The 24,493-nt window shown below is 46.5% G+C and overlaps 1 long non-coding RNA gene across 2 annotated transcripts in view; it reads left to right on the forward strand.

Moving 5' to 3' along the window:
* The window catches only part of LOC128338677 (uncharacterized), a 187,432-nt gene that overhangs the window by 29,223 nt on the left and 133,716 nt on the right, over window positions 1-24,493 (forward strand). For both annotated transcript variants that reach the window (XR_008312670.1, XR_008312669.1), the window contains exon 2: window positions 9,973-10,374. This is a non-coding gene — a long non-coding RNA (uncharacterized LOC128338677). The remainder of the gene's footprint in view (window positions 1-9,972; window positions 10,375-24,493) is intronic.

The following is a 24,493-nucleotide window of genomic DNA, read 5'->3' on the forward strand; positions in this document are numbered from 1 at the left end:
ATACATAAATAAATGCCTTATACCTATCTAGAGCCTGGCTAATGGCCGTTTTTAAAATGGACCTTAAGACACACGTTTTCTCAAGCTTTTAATTAATTTATTAATCTTAAATGGCGTGTACACATGTCTGTGTATGTCTCTCTCTGTGTGTGTGTGTCTGTGTGTGTCATAAAATGGTTTAAATAATTTTATCCTGTTTTATATTTGTTGCATTTTAACTGTATTTTAATACATTTAAACTGTATTTTAACTGTCAAAAACCACTGGAACAAAGGAACATAGGAAGCTGCCAAATACCGAGTCAGACCATTGGTCTATCTAGCTCAGTATTGTATTCACAGACTGGCTGCAGCTTCTCCAAGGTTGCAGGCAGGAATCTCTCTTAGCCCTATCTTGGAGATGTTGCCAGGGAGGGAACTTGGGACCTTCCGCTCTTCCCAGAGCGTCTCATTATCTCCTGAGGGTAATCTCTTTCATTGCTCACACTTCTAGTCTCCCATTCATATGCAACCAGGGCAGACCCTGCTTAGCTAAGGAGACGTCATGCTTGCTACCACCAGACCAGCTCTCCTCTCCTACTGCATTTTGACCGCCTTGAGAGACACATATCAGGCAGTATAGAAATATGATAAACAAATAAATAAAATATCTCATTGTCCTGACAAATCTTTCTGTAGGCTAGAGTTCAAAAATGTTAATTTGCAATTCCAAAGGCACCTGAGCAGCTGAGGGTTATTTTGAAAACCAAATGGAAGTGTCATTCACAAGGATTCGGTGCACCATCAACCCCTCTTGTGCCTCTCCCATCATTCAGTTACTTAATCCTGTATGCTCTTTACTCTGAGCATGTGCTGAGTGTAATCCACTTTGTATGGAATCTAAGGATGTTCCAGAGCACATGCAGAGTCATAAACTTGACAATGAAATTAAATAAATTCCATCAGCTGTTTGCGGAGTGATTCTCTTGCAAGCAACAATCAAAGGAGTCTCCCTTCTTTCTGTTCCCGTCAAGGACGGCTGGCTGTAATTGTTTTCCTTTTTCTTCTTCTTCTTCTCCTGAATGAGAAAAATGCCACTTCTGGAAAGTCAGCTCCTGTGTTGAAGAAAAAGACTCTTGTGGAAAATTGGGAGAACATTCTCACATTCAGTAGAAATTCCTTAGAATTCCACCCCCTGCCTGCTATTCTCCCCTTGATGAATTTTGCAGAATATTTGGGGGGCATTTTTATCCCAAGTCTAGTTAGGTTATCAGGCATGGTCACTGTCCCCAGGTTGTGTTTCTGTCCAGATGGTACCAGAGCTTCAGACATCCCATCTTAGATAAGCAAGGGATTGATGAAAGCAGGCACCAGCCCCCACAAAGTGTAGCTTCTATTCAAAGGTTCCCAAGGAGCTGTCCATTTTCACACATTTAATAATAAACAGATAGGCATATAATAATAGGACATGTTGCGGAGAGACCGCATGATCCGGAGGAGGACGCCACCGTGACACACTGAAGTGACTGTCTGGAATTTGCTAGGCTCTGCTTTTCAACAGCCTGGTGAATCACGCAAGTATTTTTAGGATTTGTGAGTTGAAATTAAGAAGAGCACACTTGAGAAATGCCGGATGCCTCTGATGGGTCAGACAGAATTCATATTAAAACACAACTACTTGTACAATACCGCCAACTTTCTAAATTGCCGAGTCCTGGTAACCAGTAGAATTGTAGACATTTATAGAGTTAGAAGTAATCTCTGTATCTATATCCTGCCATCTCCAAGAGAGGGCTGAGAGAGATTCCTGCCAGCAACCTTGGAGAAGCCGCTGCCAGTCTGTGAAGACGATACTGAGCTAGATAGACCAAGGGTCTGACTCAGTATATGGCAGCTTCTTGTGTTCCTAACCTTGGAGGTCATCTAGTTCAACTCTCTACTCAGTACAGGAATATGCTACATCATCCCTACAGATGGCTATCAGGCCTCTGTTTGAAAACCTCCAGTAAAGAAGAGCCCACCGCTGCATGAGGCGGGCTGTTCCACTGTCAAGCAGCACTGTCAAGCAGTTAGGAAATTCCTGAGCCCAGATGGCTTCCTGGTAATCTTAGCCCATTGGTTCTAACCTGGCCCTCAGGAATAATAGGAAACAAATGGGCATAAGTTGCAGGAGGCAGGAAGAAGAATCCTGCCACAGCCCAGATGCCAATTCTGCTCACAGCTCCACTCAGGAAACACTGTACAAGACTTGATAATGCAGAGCACTATCTAGAACATGACATGACAATGCAAAGAACACTATCTAGAACATGACATGATACTGCAGAGAACATTATCTAGAACATGGCACGGTGAAGCAGAGAACATTATCTAGAACATGGCACAATGAGGCAGCAGAGAACATTGTCTAGAGCATGGCATGATGATGCAGAGAACATTATAGAGCATGACAAGATAATGCAGATACTTTTCCAGGGAAGTAAAGGATTTTTCTGAAGTTTTGTCGTGTGTGTGTGTGTGTGTGTTGGTGGTCTGGGCAAGGTCTGGAACCTCGCTACGAAAATGGCATATTTTTTATCTTTCCTGATTTGCTCTGAGAGTTTCATGTTAGTTTGTCAGTGAGGCCCAGGCAGCCTTATATTACAGATATTATGCAGAATTGCAACATACCAATAAGGATAGGGGGAAACTTGAACTCTGCCTATGCCCAGACACCTCCTCAGTTGCCTCTGGCTGCTTGCTGACCAGCACTGCATGTGTATCCCTCCCCCCGCCTTTTTTTCTTTTAAGATAAATCAGCTCCAGGAAAAAGGATTCCTCCTTGTAGATTGTTCCAACATTCTCGCCCTTTAACACGTTTAATTTAGTTGCTTATGAGACTGGTGGGGGGAGCTGTTACAAGCTTAAAAAAAGTATTACAAACCCTGGTTCCTTTTTGCCGCCCCCCCCCCCCCGCTGGCTGAAAATTGAAGCAAAGAAGAGAGGAAAAATCTGACAGCTCTGCCTGATGTATTTCTGGCAACCAGCCAGCTCCTTTCCACTTCTGCAGAGAGAGACAGAAACAAAGGTGGGTGGTAGTTTCCATCTAGGACTGCAGCCGTGCGACAAGATCTCCAGGATGTTGTTGATTCAGAAGCCAGTCCTATTCATGCGAGGGGACTTGCAAATTGAGCTGACCATTGCCATGTTCTCCACATTTGATTGATTGATTAAGTGCCGTCAAGTCGGTGTCGACTCTTAGGGACCACATAGATAGATTCTCTCCAGGGTGATCTGTCCTCAGCTTGGCCTTGAAGGTCTCTCAGTGGTGCATTCATGGCTGTCGTCATCAAGTCCATCCACCTTGCTGCTGGTTGTCCTCTTCTTCTCTTGCCTTCAACTTTCCCCAGCTTTATGGACCTCTTAAGGGAGCTGGGTCTTTGCAGAATATGTGCACAGTATGATAGTTTGAGCCTGGTCATTGGTGCCTCGAGTGAAAATTCTGCATTGATTTGTTCTATGATCCATTGGTTTGTTGTCCCGGCTGTCCATGGTCTCCTCAAAAGTCTTCTCCAGCACCAAAGTTCAAAAGCGTCAATACTTTTCCTATCTTGCTTCTTCAAAAGTCCAGCATCCATAGAGTGTCACGGGAAAAACCATGGTCCGAACAATTCTAATCTTTGTGGGTATATACACATCACAGCATCAAAATATCCTTTCCAAGGCCTTCATTTCCCCATCACAATCAAACTCCCAGCTTCTGACCTTGTTTTTATCTAACACCCAGTCTTAAAATGGAAATGCCCACAGCTCCCAAATTAGGATCGGACACTTCTCCTTCCCTACTCTTGGTGTGTGAACTGCACCCATATATGCCCTCACTTGCCATCAATATATGCCCTCACTTGCCATCAATATCCTTTTGCTGTCTTAATAGGAGAAAGGAGCATCACACATGCACACACAACTCTGGCCGCTGCAGCAAGCTGCAATACTTGGTTGTTTTACCCTTCCACCTCCAGAAGGCCAAGAACGGTATGCATCCAGATGATTCTCTTCCCTTCCCACACTCGCCATCCCTCCCACATGCGCTTGCTATTTCAAAAAGTCACAAGCAGACCCCAGCTAGGAGGAAACAAAGCAAACCACAGTGGAAGAACCCCTGCCAGTCAGTGTAGACCAGGCCAGCTCAACTAAGGCCCCCGGCTGTTTTTTGACTACAACTCCCATAATCCCCAACCATGGTGGCCAATAGCCAAGGGTTATGGGAGTTGTGGGCCAACATCTGCAGGAGGGCTGAAGTTGAGCAGCCCTGGTATAGTCAATATTGGGGTAAATTGGCCAATTGTCTGAATCAATAGATGGCAGCTTTGTATGTTCCTAATACGTTCCTTTGTTTATTTTGGGATGGATTGTATGTCCCTGGCAGCATATCCAAGTAATGCTGGGAGAACCACTGCCTGAAAACCTGGAGAGTTGCTGCCAGTCAGTGTAGACAATGCAGAGCTAGATGGACCAAGGGGCTGCTTTGGTGTAAATCAGCTTCCTGTGTTCTTACTAAGGCTCTCAGGTGCATCCACAGCTCCGTGGCAAAGCATCTGCTTTACACGCTGGTCCCAGGATCAATCCCTGGCAGCATCTCCAGGTAGCCCTGGGAAAGACTCCTGTCTGAAATTTTGAGAAGCTGCTGCCAGTCAGTGTAGACAGTCGTGAGTTAGATGGACCAGTAAAAGGCAGCTTCCTATGTCTCATTTTTCCTTCCTTCCTTCCTTCCTTCCTTCCTTCCTTCCTTCCTTCCTTCCTTCCTTCCTTCCTTTGCTTTGGGAACTTTGGTTGAAAAGTGGTATATAAATATTCATCGCAAATATTCATCGCAAACATGTTACTATGTTTGCTAGTGCCAGCAAAGGTTGAGCAGAGGTCGAGAGGCAGCCCAAAGACATCCTCCCTCTGATAGAATTCATGAAACCCTGGGATCCGTTTCAATTTAGCAAGTCGGAACTATAATCACCCACAGCAGCGACAACATCAGGAAGACCGCTGAAAGGCTGCATGCACTGGGTATGTGGTGTCAGTCTGAGTGCTTCTCCTCCTGTCAATCTCAGCTGTTGCTTTACATGCAAACCCCCCCCCCTCAAACCATCTCAGGGAAGCATCATGAGACTCAGGAGCGTCAATGGAAACCACGCCTTGGTTTTAAGCCTAGGAACCAACTTCTAAGGTCTCATACCATCCCAGTGTAAAATGTTAGAGCTGAATCCACACACAGGAGGGACAGGATTGGGCCCACAAGCCATGCGCCTGACTTCCGCATGCTCAGCGGAAAGTGTGAGAGGAGTCATAGATTCACAACCACTTCCACAAAAGTGGGATCACCGGCTGACATCCAGGACAACGGTGCACACATAGAATGAGCAGATTTTGAGCTCAAACTAGAACATAGCGTAGCAGCACTAAAGGTTGGGGGGATTTGGGGGGTTATCTTGTGCAAAAGCTCCCATTAAAACAAAAGAGGCATGCTGAAGTTTTGGTGAGTGAACTGGTCTTGTAGCAGCACGCATGAATTGTCCCCTTGATTTGCATTTGGATGGATGACCACATGGAAATCCTTTGGGGATGGGGCCCTAGCTCTAGTGTGCGTGCAACAATTTTTTTATGTGTTTCAAATTTGAATCGAATTCCTAAAATTCATTTCAGATTGAAATCAAATTCTGGTCTGAGCTGAACGTTCTGTTTGGATTTGAATGGATTCTATACAAATTCGAATCATTTGACCCTGTTTTGGCCCCCTTTTTAACCATCCAGGGTGCCTGAATGGTTTTTTAAAGGTGCCAAATGGCTCTCAAATTGAATTTGAATCGGTTAAAGCTGAATTGTCAAGAATTCAATTCAAATTCAAACCGAATTGCCCTTTTAAGGGGTGATTCAATTCGAATTTGAATCACTCAAAAAACCCAGATTCGAGTCGAATCGATTTGAATTCAAATTGATGTACACATCCCTACCTAGCTCATAGCATGCTTTGCATGCAGAAGGTCCCAGGCGCAGTCCCTGGCAGCATCTCCAGATAAGGCTGGGAGAGACTCCTGCCTGAAACCCTGAAGAACCACTGCCAGTCAGTGTAGACCAGGCTGGCTCAACTAAGGCCCCCAGCTGTTTTTGGACTACAAATCCCATAATGTGGATCCCAACCATTGTGGCCAATAGCCAAGGATTATGGGAGTTGTGGGCCAACATCTGCAGGAGGGCTGAAGTTGAGCAGCCCTGGTATAGTCAATATTGGGGTAAATTGGCCAATTGTCTGAATCAATAGATGGCAGCTTTGTATGTTCCTATTACGTTCCTTTGTTTATTTTGGGATGGATTGTATGTCCCTGGCAGCATATCCAAGTAATGCTGGGAGAACCACTGCCTGAAAACCTGGAGAGTTGCTGCCAGTCAGTGTAGACAATGCAGAGCTAGATGGACCAAGGGGCTGCTTTGGTGTAAATCAGCTTCCTGTGTTCTTACTAAGGCTCTCAGGTGCATCCACAGCTCCGTGGCAAAGCATCTGCTTTACACGCTGGTCCCAGGATCAATCCCTGGCAGCATCTCCAGGTAGCCCTGGGAAAGACTCCTGTCTGAAATTTTGAGAAGCTGCTGCCAGTCAGTGTAGACAGTCGTGAGTTAGATGGACCAATATAAGGCAGCTTTCTATGTCTCATTTTTCCTTCCTTCCTTCCTTCCTTCCTTCCTTCCTTCCTTCCTTCCTTCCTTCCTTCCTTCCTTCCTCTAACTTTCTCTCTTTCTTTTCCATCTTCTAAATCTTCCTTCCTTCCTTCTTTCCTTCCTTCCTATGCAAATCGCCTTGGGAACTTTGGTTGAAAAGTGGTATATGAATATTCATCGCAAATATTCATCGCAAACATGTTACTATGTTTGCTAGTGCCAGCAAAGGTTTTCCACACTCCTTTGCTGTGCAGACAGAAATGGCATTGAAAGACCTAGGGCCCCATCTCCATCTTCCTCAGCCCTACCTGGAGATACTGCCTGGGACAGAACCATAGGTTTCCTGAGCAGGAATTTCACATTTTCCTTTGGGCAGAGTCCAGTGGCACGTCCGCTGCAGAAGCCACTGGGCAGGAGAGGGTGTTTGATGCCAGACCAGAAGCCTGAGGGAGAGCAAACGCACCAGGGTCATTGCAGGGACCCATGGTAGAATCAGAGGCCTTTTTTTCTGGTCTAAAATAGCTGTTTTTATTCAATTGCCTACACATTTGGAAGCTGTTAAACAGATTTTCAGTCCAGCAGCCAAGAGGAAAGAGGCCCATTAGGGAAAATAAGATTATTTCAGCTAAGAGCCCACTGTTCCTTCTTGCAGATCACGGTCTTACTTTATTTAATACATTTATATCCGACCCGTCATTATATGCCTTCTCAGGGCTAGCAAATCCATAAGGTTTCCATTTAGACACACGTCTAGAACTAGACTTGGGGAGAATATCCCCCCAAAATATTATCTGAGGTTTGTTAAGGGCAGAATAAGGGGTGGGTGGGACTCTGAGGAATTTCTACTGAACGTTTGGAGAATATTCTAATGCAAATATTCAAATATTTAATTGTTAGTTGATTGGATGTTTTAAATGATTTTCATGGTAAACCTCCCAGAGACGTAAGTTTTGGGAGGTATAGAAATATTTTAAATCATCATCATCATCCGACTGAGAAATGAGGAGGCAAAAATCCTCTGGGACTTTCGAATACAAACTGATAGGCATTTAGTACACAATACGCTGGATTTGACAGTCATCGAGAAGAATCGGGTTCTGAGCATTGATATTGCAATCGCAGGGCATAGACGAGTTGATGAAAAACAATTGGAGAAAATAACTAAATACAAGGACCTTCAGATTGAAATTGAGCAGCTCCGGAAAAAGAAAACAAGAATGGTGCCAATAGTTGTGGGTGCCCTTGGTGCAGGACCAAAAAACATGAACACCATCTTGACACCTTGGGCATCAATAAAATCACAACACTTCAACTACAGAAGGCCACGCGACTAGGGACAGCATGAATACTACGGCGCTATCTCTATTTTTTTCTTTAGTTATCCAGTTGCTATTGAGGGGGACAGAAACAATTGAGATTTCTTGGGTTGTTGAAGATAAACACTCCACCACTGGCTGATGGAATCTATTTAATTGCATAACTAAGTTTATGACGATGTACATGCTCTGGAAATGTGGACATGCATAGATTAATACAAAACCAATTGGCGTATTACACTTGGCACATGCTCAGAGTGAATAAAATGCATAGTTCAGTAACAGGCCTCACTGAATAAAATGAGAGAGACACGAGGGACTGATCCTGTACCAAATACCTGCTAATGACTCTTCCCTCTGGTCTACAAAATAACTTTCAGCTGCCTTTAGGACTGCAAATGAACATTTTCTGACTCTCAACTAGAGAAAGAAAGATGCATCAAGACATTGAAGGACTGTGTTTCTCACCTTGAAAAAATATGATTCTCTTCATAAAGTTAGTTATAACATTTAATAGACTCAATTCATTGGGGTGGGATGTAGGGACATAGGAAATTGCCTTCAACCAAAGCAGTCCTTTTAGCTCAGTATCGTTTATACCCGGGATTCTCAACATTCGGTCCCCAGATGTTACTGGACTTCAACTCCCATAATCCCCAGCTCCAGAGGGGATTGGTTGGGGATTATGGGAGTTGAAGTCCAATAACATCTGGGGACCCAACGTTGAGAATCCCTGGTCTACACAGACTGGCAGCGGCTTCTCCAAAGTTGCAGGCAGGCATCTCTCTCAGCCCTATCTGGAGATGCTGCCAGGGAGGGAACTTGGAGCCTTCTGCATGCAAGTAAGCAGGTGCTCTTTCCAGAGTGGCCCCATCCCCTGGGCTAACTTATGTGGCCCCATCTTACAGGGCTCACTTATGTAGTCTCCCATTCAAATGTAAACCAGAGTGGACTCTGCTTAGCAAAGGGGACAGCTCATGCTTGCTACTGCAAGCTCAGCTCTCCTCCTGGAATCCTCATGATGCTTGCCTATTGGGGCCTCCCGGAGGGCCTGTTTGAAGCAAAAGTTCCCAAAGCGGCTTTACATAGGTATAAATAAATAAGTAAGTAAGACGGTTCCCTGTTGTCAAAGTGCTCTCAATCTAAAAAGAAACATAAGGCAGATACCAGCAAAAGCCACTGGAGGAATGCTTTGCTGGGGTTGGATAAGGCCAGTTGCTCTCCCCCTGTTATCAACCAATTGATAGTGGTGGGCCACTGTGTGAAACAGGATGCTGGACTAGATGGGCCTTGGCCCTGATCCAGCAGGGCTGTGGCTAGGTTCTTATGAGAGCCACTTTAAAAGGTGTCTCTTTGCTTGGAACCTCCTGCATGCCAGGGAGGGTACTTGGAACCCCCCTGCTAACTTGGCAAAGAGGCACCTTTTAACATGGTGATTCTCTTTATTGAGCAGGGGGAGAGTAACCGGCCCTCTCCACCCCCAGCACAGGACCTCCAGTGACTGTTAAAGCTGGTGTCTATCTTAGGTTTATTTTTAGATTGTGATCCCTTTGGGGACAGGGAGCCATCTTATTTATTTATTATTTCTGTGTAAACCGCCCTGAGCCATTTTTGGAAGGGCGGTATAGAAATCAAAAAGATGATGATGATGATGATGATGATGATGATGCAAGCATGCAGGTGCTTTCTCCAGAGCAGCCCCATCCCCTAAGGGGAATATCTTCCAGTGCTCTTGCATGTAGTCTCCCATTCAATTGCAAGCCAGGGTGGAACCTGCTTAGCAAAGGGGGCAATTCATACTTGCCACCACCGGGCCAGCTCTCCTCCCTGCGACTTCTCTCATAGAGGTAAAGAGTCATTTGTTCTGTCTTTGGAGCCTAATGGCTGCTTTCTCAAAACCCCATTAGAGTGTTACAAAGCAGAATACCTAGGAGGAGAACAGCCAAGGTTCTGTCTCTCCAGCTTTAACAAATGAGATTTTTTCTCTCTAGGACAGGATATCAGGGATAGCAAGAATGAAAGGATCTGAGAAGTCCCAAGTTCATGGAAGATGACACCTGCCACATGAAGGCGCACTGTCTTGTGATAAAACACATTGCGGCACAACCAATGCTGGCAATCAGCCATATATTTAAAAAACCAAACTTCTTCACTAAGTAAACATTGCCCTTGGCCGAATGGAATAAAACACCATCCTACAAACTGGATGGCCTGTAGATTTCGAAGCCAACTCCTGGAAGAGGAATGATCTCACTCTGCGTGTTTAACGTCCATGCCACACAAAATACTCCGACAGTCAAGGAAGGGATGTGATGGATAAAGAATGAACAGGGCAACTGGGAGCAGACTGGGTGGCCTCTTCTGCTACCGGACACAACAAGAAGGCACTAAAGGTAAGAACTTCCATTCTTGTTCCTCTGGTTCACTCTGCCATTACTGCTAATTTTGGCATCAGCTAGGAGAATTTGTAAAATTCATTTCAAAATAGGAGCATGTGCAGTTTGATGCCCTCCTCCTCCTCTCCTCCTCCTCCTCCTCTTTTTCTCCTCCTCTTCTTCCTCTTCTTCCTCCTCCTCCTCCTCCTCCTCCTCTTCCTCCTGGGCCAGCTCAAATGTAAGAACAGTCCAGCTGGATCATGTCCAAGGCCCATCTAGTCCAGCATCCAATTTCCCCCAGTGGCCTACCAGTTGCCTCTGAGAAGCCCACAGGCAAGAGGTCTGTGCATGCTCTCTCTCTCACTGTTGCTCCCCTGAAACTAGGGGTCAACTGACCAGGAGAGGGATCTTGGGGTCGTGGTGGACAGCTCGTTGAAAGTGTCGACTCAATGTGCGGTAGCTGTGAAAAAGGCCAATTCCATGCTAGGGAACTTTAGGAAGGGGGTTGAAAATCAAACGGCTAATATTATAATGCCCTTATACAAAACGATGGTGCGGCCACACCTGGAATACTGCATACAATTCTGCGGGGACAGCAGCCCCTCAACTTTGAGGGAGTGACTTCTGAGGGGACATGCCTCCGTTCAGCCTGGAAAGGGCAGCACTGCGAATGGATTTGGTTTGGAGCCGAGTCTCCCGATGTGAAAGAGCGCGGAGACTTCATTAACCTGCAGTAATTAAGTAAGTGCTCACTTTCCCTCCGCTGCGAGTGAAATGTTATCGCTTGCTAAAATTAGACAGCCCAGAGGTTGACACTTCTGACTGTGAACACCAGGACGCCGTTGCTGAAGGACAAACAGGCCCGGCGTCTCCTGCCCCCAGGTGAGGGACGCAGATGCCAACCAAGCCCAAGGCAAGCGGGCCCCTCCTCCACTCCCCCCTCCACTTTCCAAAAGAGATGAGAAAACCAAGGGCACGCCAGACCCTGTCCCTGAAGAGCCTCCGTTTAATCAGTTTATCAGCCTGGGCAGCGAGTGTGAGACGTGCTTGAGCCTCGCCGACGCCTCCTTGATTAATAAGGAAGGCAATGAAGACCGACAGCTTGCGTTGACCGGCGTAATAGAGTCAGCAATTTCTCTCCAGCGAGCACACGGACAGGATGATGTCCCCGTGCGCGGCTGGACGAAGCCGGCAGGAGAATGATGACTTTGGCCGTGGAAGGGCTGCCCTTTTGACCGGGAGCACTCATGTTTATTGAAATCGGGTCGTGTGTTCAGGGCTGGTGAATTCTAACAGGAGGGTGTGGTTTCTCCACGCAGCAGGAGGAAAGCTGGCTTGGTGGTAGCGAGAATCGGTTGTCCCCTTGCTAAGTAGGGTCTGGTTTGGTTTGCATTTGGATGGGAGACTCTGTAAGATATTCCCTTTAGGAGGTAGGGCTGTGACGCAGTGGTAGAGCATAGGGATGTGCGAACAGGTTCGACGCTGAATGTGTTCAACGTTGAACCGGTTCGGTTCGACGGTTCGGGGTCAAACCGAACCATCCCCTGTTCATGGAGGCCACGCAGAGGCCAATTGCGCAGGCACGGTGGCCTCCAAAATGGCCACGACGCTGGAGGGGGGAGGCCTGCATGGGCTGAAGAGCTGGCTGGAGGGCCAGTATGGGCATAAAGGGAGGCCCCCACCACCACTGGCAACAACTCCCCCAGAGGGGGTAAGTTAAGAAAGATTTTTTAATTAGAAAAAAAATGTCATGAATGCCTCCTCGGACTGAACGGAACCGGAGGGGGGGGCGGTGTTGAGGGGGTGCCGGACTGAACTGCCCACTTGGGGGGAGAGCTGGTCTTGTGGAGAGCTGGTCTTGTGGTAGCAAGCATGAATTGTCCACTCTGCTAAGCAGGGTCCATGTTGGTTTTCATTGGAATGAGAGACAACAGAACTGTTCTCATGCGCAGCCAAGGCTGAGCCCCGGCTTGGGTGAACGTGAGAACCACTGGGATGGTGCCCGATTCCAGTGGCACTTCCGTGGCACACCCACCTGTGGAGATTCCCCTGAGGGGATGGGATTGCTCTGGGAAGAGCATTTCCCTGTTTGCATGCAGAAGCTTCCAAGTTCCCTCCCTGGCAGCATCTCCAAGATAGGGCTGGGAGAGATTCCTGCCTGCAACCTTGGAGAAGCTGCTGCCAGTCTGGGTAGACAATACTGAGCTAGATGGACCAATGGTCTGACTCGGTAGAAGGCAGCTTCCTAAATTCCTACGTTCCTAATCTCCTGAATCCACTGCCCATCACATTTCATCAGATTGAAAAAGTCGGATACTACTTCTGATGGTAGAAATTCCTTGGAACTCCACCCCACCACTCACTACATATTACATATTATTGTCTTCACAGTCTGTGAAGACAATACTGAGCTAGATAGACCAATGGTCTGACTCAGTATATGGCAGTTTCCTATTTTCCTATGTTCCTATGATTCTATAGCAGCTCGGCTCACAATGGAAGTGCAGAGGAGGGTGGAAGGGGATTTCTGGCTGGGTCCAGATGACGTAGGCAGTATCATTCCTTCGTGGTGCCCTTATCAAAAGATGGATTTCAGTGAACAAAATAAAAAAACACAGTGTAGAGAAGGGGCCGTGGAATACCAATGTCTAGCCCACAGCTATGTGGAACATTTTCCAGGGATGTTGCATGGGAGGAGAGCTGGTCTTGTGGTAGCAAGCATGACTTGTCCCCTTAGCTAAGCAGGCTCCACCCTGCTTGCATATGAATGGGAGACTAGAAGTGCGAGCACTGGAAGACATTCCCCTTAGAGGATGGAGCCACTCTGGGAAGAGCATCTAGGTTCCAGGTTACTTTCCTGGCAGCATCTCCAAGATAGGGCTGAGAAAGATTCCTGCCTGCAACCTAGGAGAAGCTGCTGCCAGTCTTTGAGGACAATACTGAGCTAGATGGAACAAGGGTCTGACTCAGTATATGGCAGCTTCCTATGTTCCTGTGTTCCTAAATGCCATAGGTGACATGTTACAGAAGCCACATTTGCAGGCAACACAAAACTGGAGGTGAAGGTTTCAGAAACTGTATGTCCAAATGTGGGCAGCCACAGTTTCACCAGATAAGGGACCCACAGTTTCCTTCCCGGGACAGTGATTTGTATGTTCGGTTTGTAGTGAGGTCCTCTGCCTGGACCTCCAGTTCCAGCATTATGTTTGAACACTGGCATCGCCGTTTCCCCCTTCTGCAACCGGAGTTGAGGGCGGAAGCGCCTCCCTTGCTCCAGCTGCTATTGGCTGCTGGGCCTGTCCTTCAGAAAGGAAGGAATCCTGGCAACCAGTTCCCCCTCCTCCCTGCAGTCAGCGAGATTGCAGAGAGGGGGCTCTCTGGAACATCCCGATTCAGACGTGAAAACTGGGAGAGGGGGACCACGGTTCCATTGCAACCACAGCTCTGCGTTACGTCTGAAGGCGGCCAGAACGTGTTTTCCTTCACACACAGGGACCCTTTGACTACCTGGTAACTGAGGCTATTCACACGGTCTGCAAAAATCAGGTTAAGAGAGCCTCGCCCGATTTTTGCAGACCGTGTGGTTCCTGAGTGGGTAACCCGCTCAAGTAACCCTCCCCTTAAACCGGGTTTGCAGAGTGAGCACTCTGCAACACCCCCCCCCTTTTTTTTGCTCATGAGTTGCCACGGCACGGCTACTCATGAGTACTCCTCTGCCATTTCAAGGCCCATGTGGAGTGGAATGTGCTGAATGTGCATAAAAAATTGCCCCCTTGCTGTGCAGGATTTGCCTTGGTTTGTATTTGGATGGGCCAGTACACGTGAGCAACGAAAGCTATTCCTCTTAGGATATGTGCCAATAGTACTCCTCTTTGCCATTTCTAGGTGGGGGGTGACCGAGTGCTTTCAATTGAGCTCTGCTTATCTCTCTTGGATGTTGGCATATTGTGCTCCATGGGAAAGCCTTTTAAGAGCCATGGATGGATCTATTCCCCCTTTTAAAAAATGGCTCTCACCCTTCTGAGGCCCTTGGGATAGGAGAGACGATACATCAAAACGAAACAAACAAGCCAAAGCATGAGAATGATCTCTGAGCGACTTCTTTCCTGCATCCTCCGTTTTTCATAACAACATTTGTGGAGGTAAGCTCCCAGCAACTTCTCGTTCATTATATTTACTGCAGGGCTAACAGCATCTTAAAGCTTCAGGCAGGCAGCAAATCCAGAGATGCTGACAACAGATGAACAGGGAGAGACGCGCTTCAAATTGTACGAAAGCAAGAAAGCTGGGTTAAAAGCCTCGGAGTAAATCTCCCATCATAAATTTCCCTAACTGCTAGAACGGGGAGAAATCATTGTGCGAGAGCAACAATGTCTTCCAAAGAATGACAAGATCAGAATTAACTTCTGTGAGTTAACTTCATTTCTCTTCGCCGGAGCTAGGGACTGGCAGAGTCGAGCAGTTCTTGGAGCCCAGGTGACGAGGGAAGGAGAGTTGGTCTTGCATTAGCAAGCATGAATTGTCCCCTTGGCTAAGCAGGGTCCGCCCTGGTTACAAATGAATGGGAGACTAGAAGTGTGAGCACTGCAAGAGATTCCCCTTATAGGGGATGCAGCCACTCTGGGAAGAGCATCTTTAGGTTCCAAGTTCCCTCCCTGGCAGCAACTCCAAGATAGGGCTGGGAGAGACTCCTGCCTGCAACTTTGGAGAAGTCGCTGCCAGTCTGCGTAGACAATACTGAGCTAGATGGACCAAGGGTCTGACTCAGTATATGGCAGCTTCCTATGTTTGATGGATGGTGGAAACTTTCCAAGGTTTTGAGCACGGGTCCCTGCCAGCCTTCCCTGGAGATGTTGCCCAGGATTGGGCAATGGCCCCATCCCCCTGATTTATGAATCCTGTAATTGTCCTTGATACAACACACCGCCCTGGGCAGTGATTTTCAAAATGCACAAGAAAATAGGAAGCTGCCTCCTACTGAGTCAGACCATTGGTCCGTCTAGCTTAGCATTGTCTGCACAGACTGGCAGCAGCTCCTCCAAGGTTGCAGGCAGGAGTGTCTCCCAGCCCTATCTCGAAGGTGCCAAGGAAGGAACTTGGAAGCTTCTGCACGCATGCAGAGAATATCTTAGTGCATGGGTATGGCCGAACAAATAAATGGATTGATTGCTCAACTGTTTCAATTTGTGCGTCACGCAAGACGCCTTTCCTGTCTCTGCCCTCTTGGACTTCCAATCATATCCAGCCAGATGATGACTTCCTAGCAGAAGAGCAATGGCTGACAGAGCTGAGTATGTGGCGCCTGCAGAGGACTAAGGGGAGATTTGGCAGCCGTCTTCAAATAGATAAAGGGCTGTTGGGAGCTGGTTCCCCACTCCCTGAGGGCTCCTTCACACACACCCCAAGCCACACCCTCTGTCTGATGACATATGCCAGGGGTGGGGCCACTGCTGAGAACAGCATGGAGACAGCGCGGTGTAGTGGTTAGAGTGCCGGACTAGGACCGGGGAGACCCGAGTTCAAATCCCCCTCCAGCCATGAGACTTACTGGGTGACTCTGGGCCAGTCACTTCTCTCTCAGCCTAACCTACTTCCCAGGGTTGTTGTGAAAGAGAAACTCAAGTATGTAGTACTTGAGTTGTAGTACTCTGGGCTCCTTGGAGGAAGAGCAGGATATAAAAATGTAAAATAAATAACATAAAAATTAAATAAAACAGGGCTGTGACTGTTTCATTTCTCCTGTCAGTGGTTGGTGGAATCACTGAAAGGGGAGTGATTCCAAGGATCCCACCAACCGCTGACACGGGAAATGAAACTCTGCCAGGGCTGATACAGCCCTGTTCTTGGCACTGACCCTGCCCCCTTGCAGCTGACATCAGATGCAGGGGAGGGGCCAATGCCCAGGTGGGGGAGTTTGCAAGAGGGCACCCTGGCCAAGGGTGAGGGGAAGCCTGGGGGGGCAGACCCTTGGGGCCAGGGGACAATTGTTCCCCCCTGCTCAATGGTCACTACACCCCTTGCTGTCCAAAAGAAGGTGGGACCAACCTGTTCTTTGTTGCATCTGAGGACAAGACTAGGGGTGTGCACGGAACTGGCTGGCATATGCACAGAACTGGCTGGCATAAAAAAAAGATTTTTTTTAACTTCCAGAGCTTTGGAATAGCCTGCCTCATGCAGTGTTGCAATCTCTGGTTTTCAAACAGAGGCTGGACATGCATCTGTCAGATGAGGCTGGGAGCCAGACTAGAAGACCTTGAAGGTCCCTGGCAACTCTTAAATTCTATGACTCATGTCTGGGTGTATATATAGCAAGAGGAACGCTCTGTGTCCATGCACATTCAGAAAACCAAGCCGGGATTAAGCTACAGAGCTTCAGCGTAAGATGTTAAATATGGGATTCCTGCTCTAAGGAGATGTCATCTTCAATTTCTGCCACCCAGACCTTGAAGGACTGAGTTAGCATGTGGAATGCTTTGAAGGAAATTGACTAGAAAGGGAACAGTCAGCTCTGCTTTGGGCAAGAGCCTTGATTTTGTGACCTCCGCCCAAGGGAAGGCCTGTCTCCATGACGGGAAGGCTGCAAGGGAAACTTGACATGTTTCTCGACGCTGTTGGTAGAGAGCCTACCAGTCAAAAAGCAATAATTGCACATCTGTGAACCATGAGCACATAAGCAGGTCATGAGATATTAATTGAGGTCATTCACACAAGTGAACACCCAGGTTTGGGAGCTTGTGTGTGCATCTAATTTTCAGTTGTGTGGGTGCAAACAACTACAAAGGAGGAGGGAGGATTGTGTGGAAGCATGGAAGGTGGAAAGGCTACCTCGCTTTTCCTCCTACCTTGCTTCCACTCAGCCGCTTCTCCCTCCCTAGTTGCACCCAAACAATTGAAAACTGGGAGCACACAAAAAAGGGCCGCTGTGTGCTCACAAAGGGCCAAAATGGCCCTGAATGGGCTGAACCAGCCCAGGGGTACTTGGGAGAGACCCCCGGGTGGAGGGAGATCTGCTGGAGATCCCCCCCGCGGCTGCCACAGCACCCCCCAAAGCCCCCACAGCCCTCGGTGGCACAGAGGCCTTCCTTTTTAAAACCAAATTTAATGCCCACACCACCCTCGAACCGGGCCCATACTGATTCTAATTTGAATCGGACCGAGACCAGCACAAGGGCTGCCAAAACCAAACATGCCCAGTTCAGATTTGAAGCGCACCAGGCAAACCGGCCTTGTGTACATCCCTAACCCTTGGTAGAACACCGTTTTCGCTTGTGTGAATGACCTTATTAAATCATTAAAGGCTTTTGAGATGGCCAGACCTCCAGTCACATTCACTCCCATGTCCAGAGTAATGAAGCTGTCCGTTGTCTCTCTTCATGAGTCACTCTCCTAGTCTTGCCTCCCTGCAATCAGCCACCACTGGAGGTTCATTTTTTCTCTTGCATCACTGCATTCAGTGTGATTCAGTTATGGAGAGAAATAGTTGATTGACCTCATGAGAAGGCTGCCTGCTGGATCCTCGCATGAGTCACTGGTCTGGCTTCACCTCTTCCCAAGCAGCATCTGCTGGGGCCAGATAATTCTGTCTTGTCTCTGCTTCTAGTGTGACTGCACTATTTCTCTGCTCCCCGTGCAGGTACAGAGCGCTGCCCACCCTCCGAGGAGGCTGCACTTTGCATCTGCGTGTGAGTCACAGCTCTGTGCTTCTCTTCTTCCAACCACGACTCATTTTTGCCCACAATTGTGTGATTATTCATCTGTTGCGTGAATATTTGTCATATAGGAATGCATTTTTGAGTCGCGCACCATGGCAGTCGTATTTTCAATCCCTTTCCGAATGATCCCTACCATAGAACAGTAGGAGTGGTGTTGATGGAAGTGCTGATGGCTACGCAAACGGTCCATCTCATCCCTCGAATTAAAATGCCTTGATTCTGCTGCGAAGCAGATTCGCTCTTCAGATACCCAGAGGCATAGAGCCATGTATGAAAAACCTCCAGGCTCCTGGTCATCTTGGCTGCCCTCTTCTGCACCTTTCCCTGTTCTATAATGTCCTTCTTAAGATACGGTGACCAGAACTGTACACAGTCCTCCAAATGGGGCTGCAACATAGATTTGTATGAGGGCATTATAATATTAGCATTTTTATTTTCAATCCCCTTCCTTGTGATCCCTAGCACGGAGTTGGCCTTTTTCGCAGCTGCCTGCACTGAGATGACACTTTTAACGAGCCGTCCTCCATGACTCCAAGATCTCTCTCCGTATCAGCCACTGACAACTCAGAGCCCATCAGTATATATATGAAGTTGGGATTTTTTTTGCCTCAATATGCATCACTTTACACTTGCATGCATCTCCAGGTAGGGCTGGGGAAGAACCTTTCCTGAATCCTTGGGGAACTGCTGCCAGTCAGTGTAGACAATACTGAGCGAGATGGATGGATGGTCTGACTCAGTATATGGCAGCTTCCTATGTTCCTATAAAATGGAAGGGTATGATGGAAAGTTGTGACACAGTGTGCCTGCAACATTTGGAAATGAACCCTGAACAATGGAAGTTATTTAGGACATGGGTTTCACTTTGGAAAGCACACCCATCCATTTAGAGTGCGAACATCCAGGGAGCCATTTGAATCGGAAAGACTTCCGATGCATCCCTCGGTTTCGTATTCATGTCCTCTCTCCCCAGCTCTCCATGCAATTGGAGCTATTCATCTAGAACATTTGTAGCCGATTAAGTGGGGAATGCAATTGCATCGCTCCGGATAGGAGAGCAGGCTGATCAATTTCCTTCTGCAAAGCAAGCTGAGATTAAAAATAAAATAAAATAAATCCAAATTATGATGTTGCCCAGTGTGTGGTCTGTTGGGTTATTGAATTTTCCTGCTGGTAACTTCTCTCTTGATCTGTTCTATATTTTGCTGCTTTGTTAAAACAAGAGGACTGGCAGCGGCATCCCTTGTGTCGACAGTACTCGATGAGCGATCCTCCATATACCATAAAAGCCTACCTACTATAAACAAAGGGGCAGGGCCACAAGCCTCCTGTATCTTTTTGAGCTGCTTATGAGCCTTATGGGAACATAACCAGAGTACCTGCGGGTGAGCAGGAGACACCAGCAGATTTGGGGTAACCTGCAGATATGTCTGTGTTCAAAAACCCTGACGATAAAGCCCCCTGAAGATAAAACTCTGAAGAACCCACCCAAAAGTGCCCCATTCCAATCCAATAGAATGGAACATGTGTGGACTGAGAGAGCTGTTAACAGACAACCAGCTGGGTGGAGCTTGCTTGCTTGTTTGTTTGTTTGTTTGCTTGTTTGTTTATTTATATTTACTCGTCACATTTGTATACTGCCCAAACTTTCGTCTCTGGGTGGTTAACATAAAACAATTAAAACAATTAATGGCCCTCAGTGATGAGGAGGGGATATAGGGCTTGAACAAAAAGAGTGGGGAATATATCAGCTTGAAGAATACTCCCCTAAGACAGTCACACAGCCTCCTGCCCCAGCCATACTGACATGTTTTTTATGCACCACTTTCTGTCTGACCATGATGATTTCATTTCTTTAAATGTGGCAAAAGTTTGCTATATAGCTTGCCCAATACTCAGAGGTGTTTATTTTGATGTAGCTTTTATTGTCTGGCGCAGACTGTATTATGATTGTCTATCTGGTCAATGACCGTAATAAAGGAATCTATCCATCCATCCATCCATCCATCCATCCATCCATCCATCCATCCATCACAGCCTCTTGCTTCTGAAGTGGAAAGGTGCCTCAAACTTCCATTATGCTCAGGTAACTCATGCACACCAAGGATATACTCTCTCTCTCTCTCTCTCTCTCTCTGTGACTTCCTCCTCCTCCACCACCACCACCACCTCCTTCTAAAAAGGAACTTTGATGTGCTTTGCATGTGAACAGGGACTTCTCCACCCCTCCCACCTTCTGCTTGGTTTCTAATAAGCTAGCACTGCCAAGTTGCTTAAGTTATAATAACTAGTAATCTCCTTCAAAGTCCAGCTCCATTCCTGTCAGTTACCTGGTCATCTGCAAACACACTGAGGTCATTCACACGGCCGGGTGGGTCGGCAGGCGGACCGGGCGAGGGGTGGGCAGCAGGAGTGAAGGCTGACCAAACTCATCTTCTCCCCAGATGATGGCTGCAAAGTTGCTGTCTGGTGGCATGTACACCACTCCTTGGAGGAAGAGTGGCATATACATGCAAGCAAACAAATTTAGCGACGCTCTGTGGTCACAGTGCCCTCCAACAGTTTGAGTTGCGGGGTGGTTAGGCACAACTTCTTGTCGAGCACCCTAAGGCATGGGGAACATCGGAACATCAGAAGCTGCCATCTAGTGAGCCGCACCCTTGGTCCATTTAGCTCAGTATTGTCGACACTGATTGGCAGCAGCTCTTGCTCTCCAAGGTTTCAGACAGGTGTCTTTCCTAGCCTTACCTGGCGATCCTTCCACAGAATGAACCTGGGACCTTCTGCGTGAAAAGCAGGTACTCTGCCCATATGGTTTGGCCCAAAGGAGAGGTTCAGCTATTGTGACCCTTAACTTCCAAGCAATTGTGCCTTGTGTCTTTATCGGTGTGGGTGCAATCCTCTTCGATAAACAGGAGTTCAGGAAGAATGGATCTCAGAGCCAAACCAACCAAATAAACAATAGCAGAGCAGAATCGAGGGATAGAAAGCCTCTCATGCTTACCAAAGTATTACTTGGGACCCTGATCAAAGAACATAGGAAGCTGCCACATACTGAGTCAGACCATCGTTCCATCTAGCTCAGTACTGTCTACACAGACTGGCAGCGGCTTCTCCAAGGTTGCAGGCAGGAGTGTCTCTCAGCCCTATCTTGGAGATGCTGCCAGGCAGGGAAATTGGAACCTTCTGCTCTTCCCAGATCGGCTCCATCTCCTGAGGGGAATATCTGACAGTGCTCACACATCAAGTCTCCCATTCATATGTAACCAGGGCAGACCCTGCTTAGCTACGGGGACAAGCCATGCTTGCTAACACAAGACCCACTCTCCTCTCCAAGTCAAGAGACCATGGCTAAATCATTCTGGGATTCCCTCCCTGTGTAGACACAAGGGATGTTTCTCCAAGATAATAACAATTGAAACAACTTTGAGTATCCCTCTTCAAGGGAATCAGCCTTGAATAGTGGGGTTTAAAGAAGGCAGTGAACAGTTGTGAACAGTTCGGGTGATTCAATCAGCCTCTCTGACAGAGGGTCTTTCATCTGCAAGGAATGAACTGTAGACCTCTTGTCTTAACCCTCATGAGTAGTTCATCGACATTGCTTCCCTGCTACACCTTTCATTGGGATACCTCAAAGCACTGATATCAGAAGAGACATTTATAAGTGGCAGACTATTGAGAGGGGGAGGGAGAGAGAGAAATTCAAGCCACTGGTGGCACAAGATTTTTATTTTTATTTTTTTTAAAAAAAAACAACCTCTACGCAACACAGAGAATACAAATGCACCTGTCTGTTCCATGCAGGACGTGCGGGAAATCAAAGGAAGAGACAGATGATAAAGAAAAGAAATAGAGACAGAAGGAAAACTTGCAGGCGGAGTGAAAAAGAAACAAACGCAAGGTGTTGGAGAAGCAAGACTCTAAACATGATCCATCATTGTGGAAAAGGAGTCCACAGAGCTAATAAAGCAATGGAACGTAATTATTTCTGACACCTCCTGAACCATGATTCTCTCTCGCAATATTTCCTGGATTGGTGCTATTTGTATTGTGGTTTCCGTTTTCTGCTGCCTTTGAAAAACAGTTGTCTTTGCATTACGGAGCCAACGCAGGGTGGATGGGGAGGGTTTTACAAGCTCCATTTTTCTTCCACTGTCCGTTGGTTCCTGAGTCAATTGCTTCCATTTTTCACCCTGCCGCTTGCCTTCTTCACCATCATCCTTTCCCCCCTCTCCTTCCAAGGAAGTTGTGTTCAGATTCACAAGCTAGAAAGTTTGCCCTGTTGGCAAAACATGGACACCAACAGAGAACTGCCATCAGCAGAATAAGTAGCACAGGTGCGTCAGGAAACCGGATCTCAGCAAAACCTAGTTGGGTTGCAAAATGGCGTCCCATAACCATTATGAAAGTAATTCAAAATGATGCCATGTTTTCTTTTCAGTAGAGAATAACGAAGGACTTTAAGATGGTAGGTGAAAATCCCGGTCTCAGCTTGTCCAGAGGTTTAGTGAGGGCAGAAGGCTAGACAGAGTGGCATCACTGCAGCTTCTCATTGGCCTTGTGTTTGCAGCCTACCACAGTGAAGCACATTCCGCTGGTGGAAGTGGGCAAAACTGGAGATGTGTGACAGCGGTCAGCATAAAACAACAGAGGAAATCTCTTTTGGATCTTGTTTTTTATATGCTGTGATTGTTCTGTAAACTGTTTAGAGGACTTTGCTCAGCTGAGCAGGATATTGACCTAATAAACAAACAAATATAAGGAGTAAAACATCAGTAGCCACAACTTAAAGGTCCACCACCTGCACTGGGCAGGAGGGCAGACTAGATGAGCTCTAATTAAACACAGCCCTGAGTGTTTTATATATAATTCTATGATTATGCAATTATAAATAAATAAATGTGATAAATAAACAAATAACTTTAAAATGTACCAATTTTATCGGTCTTATTGTTTATAAGGTTTTAGTTTTATTGATGGTTATTTTAATTTCTTTTATATGATTTAAGGTTTTAATTGTGTTTAATTTGTAAACCACCTAGAGATTTTATATGGGGTGGTTTATGAATGCGATAAATAAACTAAATTTATTTTATAAAAATAAACAAAATGATTCAAGTATTTTTCAATTGCCTTGGTGCCCAAACCAGTCAGCCGCAGACTGGTAGATTAATAGAGTGCTTATTTTTACAGAAACTCCCTGCATCTATTGGCTTGAAATATTGCAGTATTAATAATAACAATAACAATAACAATAACAATAACAATAATAATAATAATAATAATAATAATAATAATAATTTATTGAATTTATTGATACTGCCTAGTATAAAAATCTCTAGGCAATGTACAGAATTAAAACATAAAATATACCAATTTAAAATTCATGAAAAGATAAAAATCATAGATAAAAGCACATTAAAATTTAAAAAACAAATCTCAGTTGAAGGCCTGGGAAAACAGATACGTCTTCAGGGTCCTCCTAAAAGCAAACAGAGAAGGAGATGCTCTTATTTCAGCAGGGAGCACGTTCCAAAGCCCCGGGGCAGCCACAGAGAAGGCCCGGTCCCAAGTTGCCACCAAACGAGTTGGCGGCCACCGTAATCAGACCTCTCCAGATGATCTTAATAGGCGACAGGGTTCACGACAGAGAAGGTGCTCTCTTAAATACCCTTTATACCCTTAGAAGGGGGAAAACCAAAATATCCTGGATATTTATTCATGCCTTTCAACCCAAGAGCAAAGCAGTTAGTTATAATCCTTTTCAGGACTTTTTAAAGATACAAAAAAGTTTTCCTGCACAGCCAGAAAACCTTGCACTTTTTTGCTTGAAATACTTCAGGCTTAATGCCCTCAGAAGGCAGTACTCGTCAACGCTATTCTCATCCAACCTCTGCATAACTAAAATTAATTAGAAGGTTTTTCCCCTACCAAAGATAATTTTAAAAAAGAAAAAAAGAAAATGACTGTGTCTATTTGAAACTTTGTAGGCTTCAAGCCCGCTTAAGGGATTACTACCTCAATTGTTTCCATCCCATTCTGTAAAGAAAATGAAGACATTATGGAGCCAGTACATAGAGCCGGACATCTTAGTGATCCTCGCCTAATCCCCCTTGACTATGGGAGGAACATAAGAACATAAGAACAGCCCTGCTGGATCAGGCCCAAGGAAGCCCATCTAGTCCAGCATCCTGTTTCGCACAGTGGCCCACCAGAGGCCGCTGAGAGCCACAGGCAGGAGTTGGAAGGGGCAGGCCCTCTCTTTTACTGTTGCTCCCCTGCAACTGGTATTGAGAGGCATTCTTGCCTGAGACTGGAGGTGGCCTCTAGCCCTCCAACTAGTAGCCCTCGATAGACCTCTCCTCCATGAAGTGATCCAAACCCCTCTTCAAGCCATCCAGCTTGTTGGCTGTCACCACATCTTG

This window comes from Hemicordylus capensis, chromosome 16 (genome assembly GCF_027244095.1).
Source record: "Hemicordylus capensis ecotype Gifberg chromosome 16, rHemCap1.1.pri, whole genome shotgun sequence".
NCBI classification, from domain to species: Eukaryota; Metazoa; Chordata; class Lepidosauria; order Squamata; family Cordylidae; genus Hemicordylus; species Hemicordylus capensis.